At 34.5% G+C, this 8,349-nt stretch overlaps 1 protein-coding gene across 1 annotated transcript in view; it reads right to left on the bottom strand.

The window, feature by feature from the left end:
- Nucleotides 1-2,691: 2,691 nt before the first annotated feature.
- LOC110724454 (glutathione S-transferase 2-like) overlaps nucleotides 2,692-8,349 on the bottom strand; it is a 41,544-nt gene continuing 35,886 nt past the window's right edge. The window contains exons 11-12 of the transcript XR_002511996.1: nucleotides 2,872-3,192; nucleotides 2,692-2,795 (exon numbers count right to left, since the gene is read on the bottom strand). The gene's annotated coding sequence lies outside the window, so the exon portion shown is untranslated. The remainder of the gene's footprint in view (nucleotides 2,796-2,871; nucleotides 3,193-8,349) is intronic.

The raw sequence follows: 8,349 nt of genomic DNA, 5'->3' as shown, positions 1-8,349 counted from the left end.
CACCAATGGAGCATCAATGGAGCATTTTGTTAGCCTACTCCACAGCTCGGTTGTGGCGTGCAATCTGTTAGCCACAACCTGGTTGTGGCCGTCTATATTGGAGCAAGGGAGAGGCGAAGGCAGCCCGCTCCACAGCCTGGTTATGGCGGTTTTCTTCGTGACACAACCCACCTGTGGCAACTCGTTTTGGTAGCATTTGAGAGTCCTATTTAGATAAAAAAAAAAAAATACTACCTCTGTTACAGGTTATGTGCAACGATTAGACATATTCCCTCTCTACTTTATGTCAAATCGTTGCACATAACCTGTAACGGAGGTAGTATCTAATTTGAACTTCAAACCGTTAATTGATATATTCAAACCCTTCCCGTTGCGATTTAAATAATGGATTAATAACAATACCAATTATCCCTAATCTAGTATTGGCATGAGCACAATCAATTAAGCATATCAATTGCAATTATCGTTAGAGAATTTAAAGAATTAAATCGAGCATTAATCATATTTGGGTTTCGCTAGATCTTGGAATAGGGAAACTACTCACACATTTAATGAAAACAAGAATGATAATCAATAAAGAAAGCATAATTAACAATAATAAAATAAAATAATTGAGAGAAGAAATCAATAATTGGAATTAATTATGAAATCTTGAGTCTTGAAAGCAAAACCTTAGAAAATAATATGGAAGAACGTAATAGCCAAAAAGAAGTCTAAAATAATATCTGAAGAAAGTGATAAATAAATGACTATCTAAAACCTATTTGAATGGATGATTAGGAAGTTAGGGTAATGTGCTCAAGGTCTTTAATTTACATGATTCCACGGAAGTAGGCTTGATTGTGATTAGGGAAGCCATTGATAACTTGAAAGAGACCATTGGTACTATTCAGGGATTACTTTTCCTCTTTAATCAATTGAATTATATGTTAGGGGTAGAACTATTATTGCATTAATTGTATTCGTGGTAACTTGATCTTAGATGTATTTAGTATTTGATTATCATTTTATTTAGTTTAATCGTCGTTCATGATATTTAGTTATTAATTCTCAATTATTTAATTTGGTTACTTTCTTAGTAGTTACTTGAGTCTAATTAATTATTAGTTGAACCATAGTCTCTTGGGGTCCGACCCTTGCTTGCCCATCTACATAGTAGTGGTCTAGTTAGGTTTATTTTTGTTAGGTACGCGACACGCCTATCAAGTTTATAGTTGGCAATAAATATAAAGACGTATCAAATCTTTCATTTATGTATAATATTTGAATTTTATATGGAATTTTTTTAAACAAAATTATAATTTAAGGGACACATCAGAAAATGACACGTGTTGTTGCCGGTGTGTCTTTTAGTATATAAGTAGTAGGTTAGTTCCTGTGTCATGCACGGTAATTTTCAAAACTATTATTAAACTATCTTATAATCAGTTTTTTATAAACAAAAAAATAAACAATTTAAAATCATAGTTGACAAATTTGGATCAAAATGAATGCTTATGAAAGATATGTTGAATATAAAATTATGTAGAAACTAATCAAAGGTATGTTAAGAATTCTTTTTTTATAGCTTTATAAATATTTGTATTAAAAATATGTCAAATCTATTTTATTTTTAGCTACATTATAAAGATTTGACATATATTTAACACAAATATTTGAATGTAATAATACTTCACTTTCTCTAAGCTAATTATATAGTGATCTCTATTAAAATATAATAGCAATACATAATCGTATATAATAGAACACCTAATTGCTTAGTTTGTTATCAAAAGTGAGTAAACTATAAAATTTATTAAGTAAAAGATATCAATTGATATTAAAATAAAAGGTATCAATTGATACAATCAAGATGATACTAAGTAAATCATATCTTGAATATATCTCAAAAAAGTTAACTTATTTGTTAACTTATTTAAGAGAATATATCTCAAAAAAGTAATTGTAGTATGAGTATTTACCATTTTTTTTAATCAGATTTTCAAAATATTATATTTGTATGTGCGTCAACTATAATATTACTTGCTATGATGTATCAAACGATATTTTTAATTGCCATTATTATGTGTGAATATATGTAAGTTATTTTTCTTAAAAAAAAACACTACGTATTTAAGTTAATTACTTCATGGTGTGTTTGGTTTTTTTTTTTGGAAAAATATATGGGATCTTCTAGAATACAGAGTAACTCAGTATATTGCTATATTTACATTTTTGCTATTTTAGGAAGGATATATCAATATTTACATGTTTGCTTTTTGAAAAAACATATAAAATCTTCTAGAATATTAAATAAGTATATATTGTTATATATATTTGCAAAATATCTATATTATTATTAAAACTCATAGGAACAACCTGCTGCTAATGCCATGTGTCACCCTTAATTATTATTTAGTGCCACATGTGCGCCATGTATCATCATATGTGTTTCATTTTTTTTTTCTCACTACATTGAATTCTGTAGTAATGTGTAGTTAATTAAAATTACTCTATAACAACACGTAGCCACATTCCTCATCCGAACGAGCTGGCTCCGGAAGGCATTTATGCACCGTGCCATCGGCGTGACCACCTTGCGCGAGAACTGTCAAAGAAATAAAGTCGGTAATGATGCATAACATATAGGAACAAAATTGCAAATAAATAAAGCTTACCCAAGTCTGGTGACGAGGAATCGACCGCTCCACGAAGCGCTCACCCTCAGGAGCCGGAGGAATTATGTCCTCGATCGACCCGTATGTCCCCTGATAATGGATGGACATACGAGGTGGCACAAACTTAGTAGGTCCAGCCTGACAAAAGCAAATCAAAGTTAGTAAAATATTACTTGGGGGCTACTTAACGGAAGGTAAAAAATGGAAATCATACCGCCACTTCCTCAGCCAGTACAGGGACTGGAGCTAACAACGACAGTAGCTCCTCTTCATAGCACCGCCCATGGATCGTATAAGATCGCCAAGGGGTACCAGCTCTCTCTGACATGCTCACCAACCTCGCGCCATTGAACATGTGACGCGGCGCAGGAGCAGGAACGACGAAAGTGTCCGAGGAATGGTGAATAGCAACCCTCTCTCCATGATATGCAACTGCTCCATATGTCCCTAAGAAATAGCGACGCTCAGCGGTATACTGCGCGGCTAACCCAGGGACAACCAACCCGATCCACGGCCGGTACTGCACGTCAGCCTACTGCAAAGAACGCCTACCAGATAAGAATCTACCAAAGGTAATACGAAAGTGTTCAAATATGCAAAGAACCATACCGAGATGATCTGATATCGGACATAATTTTGCTAAGTAATTTCCTTAGGAGAAATGAACTACAAGGAGAAACTTGAAGAAGGGTATTCCACCCAACGTCCACCTATGTTCAATGGTAAGTTTTACACCTACTGGAAGAACAGAATGGAGATCTTCATCAAGGCTAAAAATTACCAGGTTTGGCGTGTTATTGAAGCTGTGATTTTGAGGTAACTGCAACCAATGACAAAAACAAGGTAGTTCCTAAACTTATTTCTTATTATGACAAAGAGGACTATCAGAAACTTGAATTGAATGCTTGACTAATAAAGTATTTACATTATGGTCTTGGACCTCATGAACATAATCGTATCATGGGGTGCAAGATTGCTAAACAGATTTGGGATCTACTAGAGGTAACTCATGAAGGTACAAATGAGGTAAAACGTTCTAAAATCGATTTATTAATGTCTAGATATGAAAGGTTTGAAATGCAGTCAAAGGAAACTATAGAAGAAATGTTTGCTAGATTTAATGACATAATTAATGAACTGAGTTCCCTTGGCAGACATATTCCTATTGATGAACAGGATAGAAAGATCTTGAGAAGCCTTCCACAAGATGAACGGTGGAGATCCAAAGTTATTGCCATGAAGGAAGCAAAGGACTTCACTAAGTTCAATATGGAACAGCTAGTAGGATCATTGATGACTCATGAACTACACTTGAGTTCCAATACTGAAAGTTCCAAAAACAAAAGTCTTGCTCTAAAGGCTCAAGACTGAGAGGACTCAGAAGTTGATGAAGAAGAAATGGCCATTCTAGTCAAACGATTTAAAAAGATGATGAATAACAGGAAGTTTGACAGGAACAAGAAGTACACTGGTTCCAGAGACACTACGTGTTTCAAGTGTGGAGCAAAAGATCATTTCATTAAATACTGTCCACTTAAGGAAGGAAAGAACAAAGCTAAGGAGCAATCTAAGGAATCCAGAGTATATAATCCTTACTTCACTAAGGACAATGTGATGAAGGCAATGCTAGCTGCCTGGGGAGACACGGATTCAGAAGAGGAAGAAGACCAACCTCTATAAGAAACGGCTCATTTATGTCTAATGGCCAAAACCGATGAAAAGGCCAAGCTTAAGGAACTTGAGGCTGAGGTATGGTTTTCTCAAAAAGATTTAAAACATTTTTCTACAGAGAATCTAATATGTGTTGTTTTAGATACTAAAGAGGAACTTAAAGAATTGCATAGAGCTAAACTGCAAAGTGATAAAGCTTTGACTACTTACAAAGAAAATAGTGAGTGGGTTGATGACATGAAATTTGGCATTCAATACAGATTCTTTAGTCTTTTTGATGATAATACTGTTTTAAAAGAGACTAAAGAAAGATTGAAACATGATAACATACTTTTAAATGTTGAACTGTACTTATTAAATCTTTGTATAAATACTCCTAATTCTGAATTTCCTTCTCTAGCTCATTTCACCAATTTTGAAAAATTGAAATCTTATTTGGAAAATGCAAAGATGGAGAAAGCTAGACTTGAGGGGGAACTTGAGAAGGTTAGGAAAGGAAAGCAACCTATTGAGTATAGAGTTCCTGACTGGATCACTAATGCTCAGACCAAAAGAATAGAAGGATTAGGTTTTAAGAAGAAGTTCCAAAAGGAAAAGAAGTATGTTAATTTGCCTAGTAGTATTGTTTGTTATTTCTGTGGAAATACAAGACATAAGCAGGTCAAATGTCCTAAGAAAGAAAAAAGTACACAGAAAAATGAAAAATTTGTTGAACATATTTGGGTTATGAAAAATAATCCCACTCCTATTACACAAAAACCCAAGGAAACCTGGGTTCTTGATACTAACGTTTGATTCTTCATGCAGGTTCCAGTGAGGGGGAACAACACTTGGTACCTCGACAGTGGTTGTTCTAAGCACATGACTGGAGATAAATCTAAATTTCTCTCATTGGATGCCTATTATGGAGGAACTTTGACCTTTGGTGATAATATGAAAGGAGACATCATTGCTATTGGAAAAGTAGGAAGGTCAAGTTTCCATGCTATTGATAATGTATTTTTAGTCGAGGGTCTCAAACACAACTTGTTAAGTATTTCACAATTTTGTGACAAAGGTAACTTTGTTAACTTTACTTCTAATAAGTTTCGAATCATACACAATGACACTGGGAACATTATCTTAGAAGGAACTCGAAAAGGGAACACATATGTTGTGGATCTTAACGAGGTTCCTAACAGCAGTCTAACATGTCTCAGTGTTATTGAAGATGATCCTCTATTATGGCACAAGAGATTTGGTCATGCAAGCTATTCTTTACTTGATAAACTTAGATCTAAGGGATTAGTGGAAGGACTTCCTTGCATTAAGTTCCTATATGACAAAGTGTGTGATGCTTGTGTTAGAGGAAAACAAACTCGAGTTTCTTTCAAATCCAAAAATATGGTAAGTACCAAAAGGACTTTGGAACTTATTCATATGGATCTATGTGGTCCTATGAGAATCCAAAGCAGAAGTGGTAAGAAATATGTAATGGATATTGTTGATGATTTTTCAAGGTTCACTTGGGTTTTTGTTCTTGTAAGCAAAGATGAAACGTTTGATGAATTTGTAGCTTTTGTAAAGAAAGAACATAGAAGAACAGGAAATCCATTGATTCATCTTAGATTAGATCATGGAACAAAATTTGAAAACTCAAGATTTGATGAATTTTGTTCTGAGCATGGAATGGATAACAACTTCTCTGCCCCAAGAACTCCACAGCAAAATGGAGTGTTGGAACGCAATAAAAAAAGCCTTGAAGAAATGGCTAAGACAATGCTAATTTCAAGTGGACTGCTTAGGAACTTCTGGGCTGAAGCAGTGAACACAACGTGCTATATTCTAAATAGAGTATCTGTTAGAGCCATCACCAATAAAACTCCTAATGAACTTGTCAAAGGGAGAAAGCCTAACATTTCTTATTTCATATCTTTTGGATGTAAATGTTTTGTTCATAATAATTGTAAAAGGAATTTGGGAAAGTTTGATGAAAGGGGTGATGAAGCAGTTTTCTTAGGATATGCTTCTAATAGTAAAGCTTATAGAGTTTATAATAAGAGAACAATGTGTGTTGAGGAATCTGTACATATTATATTTGATGAAATTGAGCAGTTGATTAATGTACAGGATTGTGATGATGATTTTGAAATTGGACTTGTGCGCAAGCAGGATCCAGATGAGGAATCAACATCATTGTAGAAGCAGCAGGTGGAAAATGAAGCAAGTCCAGAAGCAAATGGAGAACCTATAATGGAAGATGCAACAGGAACTCCACAAGTTCCAAAACACAATGATGTTAATTTAAAAGTTCTTAAAGAAGTTCAAACTGAGAATCAAGATGAGGTTCCTACAGTTGAACCAGTCATCAACAATGAAGAAAGATTGTATCCAATTAAAGACATTACACCAAAGCCTTGGAAACATCAGAAGTCTCATCAAGTGGATGCAATCATGAGCAATATCACAAAAGGAACTCAGACTAGATCTCAGCTTAGGAACTTCTGTGCATTCTATGCATTCCTATCTTCTATGGAACCTAAGAACTATGTTGAAGCTTTGACTGACGCTGACTGGATTAATGCAATGCAATCCGAACTCAATGAGTTTGAAAGAAACAACGTTTGGCATCTGGAACCTAGACCCAATCAAAAGAAGACAATTGGATTAAAATGGGTGTTTAGGAACAAGCTAGATGAGCATGGTATTATTGTCAGGAACAAGGCTAGACTTGTTGTACAAGGTTTCAATCAACAAGAAGGAATCAACTATGAAGAAACATTTGCCCCTGTAGCCAGGTTAGAAGCTATACGCTTACTCATTGCTTTTGCGGCTTATATGGGATTTAGGCTGTACCAGATGGACGTTAAATGTGCATTTTTAAATGGATTTCTCAATGAAGAAGTCTATGTGGAATAGCCTCCTGGGTTTGATAATCCATAGTTCCCAAACCATGTCTATAAGCTTGACAAGGCTCTTTAGGGGTTGAAGCAAGCTCCTAGAGCATGGTATGAAAGATTGTCAAAGTTCCTATTGAAAAATTGTTTTAAACGTGGAAAAATTGATAAAACATTGTTTTTAAAATCAAATGGAACTGATATATTAGTTGTACAGATTTATGTTGATGATATTTTTGTTTTGGTGCAACTAATGAATCTTTGTGTAAGTATTTTGCTGACCTAATGAGTGGAGAATTAGAAATGATTATGATAGGGGAGTTTAACTTCTTCCTCGGTTTGCAAATCAAACAAACTGAAGAAGGAATCATGATCCATCAACAAAAGTATATCAAGGAACTAATCAAGAAATGCAAGATGGACAATGCAAAAACCAATAAGACTCCCATGGGTATTGGAACTAGGTTAGATGAAGATCCAACTGGAACTTGCATAGATCAAACTATGTATCGAGGTATGATAGGCTCTCTACTTTACTTAATAGATAGTAGACCTGACATAACTTTTAGTGTAAGTATTTGTGCCAGGTTCCAAAAAAAATCCAAAGGAATCTCACTTGAAAGCAGTAAAGAGAATCCTTCGTTACTTGAAAGGAACTGATGACTTGAGTCTCTTCTATCCTAGAAATGATTCATTTGAATTAAATAGCTTTACTAATGCTGACTATGCAGGTGATTTGTTTAATAGAAAAAGTACTTCAGGTATGGTACAACTTTTAGGACCTTGTTTAGTTTCTTGGGGTTCCAAGAAGCAAAACACAGTTGCATTATCCACAGCTAAAGCTGAGTATGTGGCAGCAGCAACATGTTGCTCACAGGTCTTTTGGGTAAAACAACAGGTTAGAGATTTTGGTATTATTTTTTAATGTGTTCCTATTTACTGTGATAATACAAGTGCTATTTGTATTTCTAAAGATCCAATTCAAAACTCAACGGTAAAGCACATCCACATTAGGCATCACTTTCTAAAAGACAATGTGGAGCAAGGGAATATTAAGTTAGAATTTTGTCAAACTTAAAATCAAATTGTTGATATTCTAACCAAACCCTTGAACAGAGAAAGGTTTGAGAAATTGAGATTGGAAG

This window comes from Chenopodium quinoa, unplaced genomic scaffold, assembly GCF_001683475.1.
Source record: "Chenopodium quinoa cultivar QQ74 unplaced genomic scaffold, ASM168347v1, whole genome shotgun sequence".
NCBI lineage: Eukaryota > Viridiplantae > Streptophyta > Magnoliopsida > Caryophyllales > Amaranthaceae > Chenopodium > Chenopodium quinoa.
This window is presented reverse-complemented; position numbering and strand designations above follow the sequence as displayed.